Source organism: Elephantulus edwardii, unplaced genomic scaffold, assembly GCF_000299155.1.
Source record: "Elephantulus edwardii isolate Elephantulus edwardi_28Jun2011 unplaced genomic scaffold, EleEdw1.0 scaffold00238, whole genome shotgun sequence".
NCBI classification, from domain to species: domain Eukaryota; kingdom Metazoa; phylum Chordata; class Mammalia; order Macroscelidea; family Macroscelididae; genus Elephantulus; species Elephantulus edwardii.
Window position 1 is genome coordinate 3743486 of NW_006399988.1, and position 4940 is coordinate 3748425.

A 4940-nucleotide genomic window follows, 5' to 3' on the forward strand; every position below is an offset into this window, starting at 1 on the left:
CTCTACCTCTACTTCTACCTCTACCTCTACCTCTACCTCTATCTCTATCTCTATCTCTATCTCTATCTCTATCTCTATCTCTATCTCTATCTCTATCTCTATCATCTCTATCTATCTTCCATTGATTTATTTTTATACTCATTATCTACAAATCTCATACGTGTCAATGACGTCTAGAGAGTATAGTGTGCAATTGTCCCAGGTAGGTGCTGTTGAATACAACTTGTAGAGACCCTATGAACAACACATCCAAACCCTGTACTATCTTGTGCCATCCTCATCATCTCTGACTTACATGAGGCAATTGTTGCAGTAACTGTGCCAATCCACCTAGTTTAGGGTCTTTTCCTGACCTTTCCAAGCATGACGTGTCTTCCCAAGGAATAGCCTCTCCTAGCAACATGACCCAAGTCTGAGAGACAAAGCTTCATCATATTTGTCTTTCGGAAACAATCTGACTACTTCCACCCCTCCCCAATACATGTCTGTTTGGCTTTTTTGACAATTCATAGGATATTCAGTACTCTTCTCCAATACCGCAGCTCAAAGCTATCAATTCTTCTGCCATCTATAGTCATTGTCCAGCTCTCAATGCATAGCAAGTGATTGAAAAGACCATGGCCTGAATCACAAACCTCAGTTTCCAAACTCACATCACTGTTCCTCAGTAATTTGAAGATATCTCTGACATCAGAATTGTCAAAAGTTTCTTGATCTTCTGATTGCTGGTACCAAGAGTGTTGGTTGTGGATCCAACTAAGTTGAAGTTGTTAACAGTTTCAATCGTTTCTCCATCTATTGTGATGCTGCTCATCAGTTCAGTGGTAAGGATTTTTGTTTTTTTGATGTTAGTGAAAAACATATCAAAGCTGTAGTCTTTGATTTCTGTGGCAAGTGTTTCAAATCTTCTTCACTTTTAGAGGACAAGATTGTGTCATCTGCAAAATGCAGGTTGTTGATAAGTCTTCCTCCAAACTTGATACCAAATTCTTCTTCATAGAGTCATGCTTCTTGAAGTATTTACTCAGTATACAGATTGAATAGGTATGGAACAAAGATACAATACTGACACAAACTATTTTTTTTTCTTTTTTTAAACCATACAGTGTTCCCTTGCTCCTTTTAGAGAACAGCTTCTTGGTCTAGAAATCGATTTTGTAAGAGCATAATGAAGTGATCTGGAATTCTCATTCATACAATGTAAGCCACAGATTTTTGTGATCCACACAGGTAGACATTCTTCTGGCATTCTCCGCTTTCAGCCAGGATCCAGCTAGCATCAGCAATGATATCTCTGGTACCACTGCCTATTCTAAGCCCAACTTGAACTTCTGACAGTTTCTTGTCAACTTACTGTTCTATCCATTCTTGGATAATCTTCAGCAATATTTTACATGCATGTGATATCAACAATTTTATCTGATAATTTCCATATTCTGTTTGGATCACCTTTATTGGAAATGGGAACAATATGAATCTGTTACAGTCAGCCAGCCAGGCAGCTGTCCTCCAAACTTCCTGGCATAAACTGATGCGCATATTCAGAGTTGCATATATTAGATGAAACACATCAATTGGTATCCTATCAATTCCCAAGGTCTCTCTCTCCTATTTTTTGGTTAATGGTTTCAGTTCAGCTTGACCTTCTTTCTTTATTACATTGGCTCTTGTTCATATTCCTAATTTTTTCAGTGTCAGTCAATTATTTTTGGGTCAGTGACTGTCACTCTTCATAGAATCCTTTAGTGCAACTTGAGGTTTGAGTTAGTTTTTTAGTTCTTTCAGCTATTAAATGCTGAATTAGTTCTTTCCTTTTTATTCTCTCTAGCACTTTGCACATTTCGTTAAAATATTTTATTTTGTCTTCTTGAGCTGCTCTTTACTCAGCTCTTCTGGCATCTTTCCCTTTTCAGCTTTTTGGTGCTCTAATGCTATTTTCAGAGTCTCTTGTGACATCTATTTTGGTTCTTTCTCTCTTCCCTATCTATATAATGAATGTTTGCTCTATTCATGGATGATATCCTTGATGTCATCCCACAACTCATGCAGTCTTCAATCATTGGTGTTTAATGCTTCAAACCTATACTTGAGATGGTTTTAAAATGCAGGTTGTTTTTGTTATGTGCCGTCAAGTAACCTATGACACATAGCAACCCTATGTACACTAGCTCTGAAATCAGTCCTATCATGAGCCAACCTCATCATCTCTGACAGACCTAATCCGATTCCTCCAGTCACTGAGTCAGTCGTTCTTATCCTGGTTCTTCCTCTCCTGCACTACCCCTCCACCCTCCCTCCTGTCCACGTGCCCAAATTATGTGAGACAGAGCCTCAAAATTTTTTCCATCAGCGAGTAGCCTGATTTCACCTCTCCAGGACAGATTTGTTTGTTCTCCTGTTGGTCCACATGTTCAACACTCTTCTTTATAATCACAACTCAAAGGCATCAATCCTTCTTCTATCATCTTTAGTTATTGTACACCTCTTGGATGCATAGCAAGTAATTGCAAAGGTCATGGCCTGGATCAGGCACACCTTAGTCTACAGACTGATATCATTGCTCTTCAGTACTCTAGAGAGGTCCCTGACAGCAGACTTTCCCATGCAATTCATCTTTTGATATCCTGACTGCTGGTGCCAAGATTGTTGATTGTGGAAACAAGCAGGGTGAAATTGTCAACAATCTCAATCTCTTCTCCATCCATCATGAAGGTGCTAAATGGCCCGGTGGTGAGAATTGATGTTTTCTTGATATTGATCTTCAATCCATATTGAAGATACAGGAGGTGACCTTCTGAAGAAAATGCCTCCTGTTTCAGAAAGTAAAGTTGTATCATGTTCCTAATGCAGGTTGTTCATACATCCTCCTCCAATCCTGATGTCACATTCCTCCTCATTAAGTCCAGCCTCCCAAATGATATGTTCTGCAAATAGATTCAAAAGGTATAGAGAAAGAATGCATTCCCAATGCACATCTTTCATGATGCTGAACCATATAGTGTTTCCCTGCTCTGTTCTGACTACTGCTTCTTGGTTCAAGTATACGTTTCACATGAGCACAATTAAGTGTTCTGGGATCCCCATTCTTCTCAAGGTTAGCCACAATTTTCTGTGATCCACACAGTCAAATCAATGAAACACAGACTCTCTGCTTTCAGCCAAGATCCATCTAATGTTGGCTGTGATGTCCCTAGTGCCTCATCTAAACTCATCTTCCATATCTGTCAGTTCTCTGCTGATGTCCTGTTACAGTTGTTTCTGGATTATCTTCAGACGGATCTTGCTTACATACAATCTTAGTGATATAAATTCAATAATTTCCACATTCTGTTGGGTAACCTTTTTTTTTCTTTTTAAATGGGAATAAATACAGATCTTCCAATCAGTTGGCTAAGAAGTTGTCCTTCACATTTCTTAGCATAACCTGTTATGCTTCCAAGGCAGCATCTATTTGCTGAAATATGTCAATTGGTATTCCATTAATTCCTGCCTTGTTTTTCTGCTAATTTCTTCAGAGCAGCGTAAACTTCCTTCTTCATCACTATTGCCTCTTGTTTATACGTTGTTTCATGAAATTCTTCTGTATTAGCCAATTCTTTTGTGGTATAGTGCCTCTGTGTACTCCTTCCATCTTATTTTGATGCTCTCTAGGTCATTCAACATTCTGTCTTCAGCATATTTAAATATTACAACTCAAGGCTTGAATTTGTTCTTCAGTATGATGCTGTAAATTCAGGTAGGATAAATTCAAAGTTTATTTTGGTTTTTGTGGACGTGTTTGAATTTCCTTGAGCTTTAATTTTAAATTTTACCTGAATAATGATGGTCTGATTCACATTCAACACCTAGCCTAGTTTTGACTAGTAATATTAATCTTTTCCAACAATTCTTTCCAGTTTTGGTCAATCTGATTCCCATGTAATTTAGTGAAGTCTATGTCTAAGTCAATTTATGTTTTTAATAAAAGTATTTTTACGAGTAAAACATTGAACATTCTGTCACCAAAACCACATTTTCTGACTACCATTTTTTTCTCCAAATTCTGCATTCTAGTCACCAAACTTAATTACATATTTGGTCAATTTTGGACTACAAAATTTGGTAGAAATCCTCAATTTCCTCCTGTTGGTCTCAGCTGGTACATACATTTCATTAATAACCATAGGAACAGGTCTTCTCTGTGTGTGTATGAATATTTCCTATCACAACATTATACTTAAGGATAAATCTTGTAATTGTACTTTCTAACTTTGAATGCAACACTGTTCTTTATCAATTTTTCATTCTTGGTAAGAGGGATCATATGGTTGTCTGATTCAAAGTGTCCCATACCAGTCTTAGTTCACTAATACCTAGAATGTTGAACTTCGTCCATTCCATTTCATTTTTCATTATTTCTAGTTTCATACATTCATACTTTGTATGTTCCACATTCCAGTTATTAAATGATGTTAGCAGCTGTTTCTCATAATTGTGTGTAACTTCTGTTATAACTGTTATAAACTTTATTTCTAATACTTTAGCTGCAGAGGGCGACGCAGCGTGAGGGCGACGCAGCGCGAGGGCGACACAGCGCGAGGGCGAGGCCCCCAGCCGGGGGAATGCCACCACCAGACCGGGGAACACCGGGGGAACACACGCTGCTGCCCGCCAGACCGGGGAATGCCGGGGGGACGCATGCCGTCGCCAGCCGGGGGGAATGCACACAGCCGCCCGCCGGGGGGAACGCTTGCCGCCGCCCGCCAGACTGGGGGAACGCCACCGCCAGACCGGGGAACGCCGCGAGAGGGACCCAGAAGAGACCCGGGAAGAGCACCAGCCAGCCACCTGCCGCAGAACTCCAGAGGAGCGAAGACTGCCGGACACTGGGGGACCCCCCTGCAGCCCACACCTGTGTGACCCTTAGCACACAGGGTGCTGCTGCATAAACCCCCAGCAGC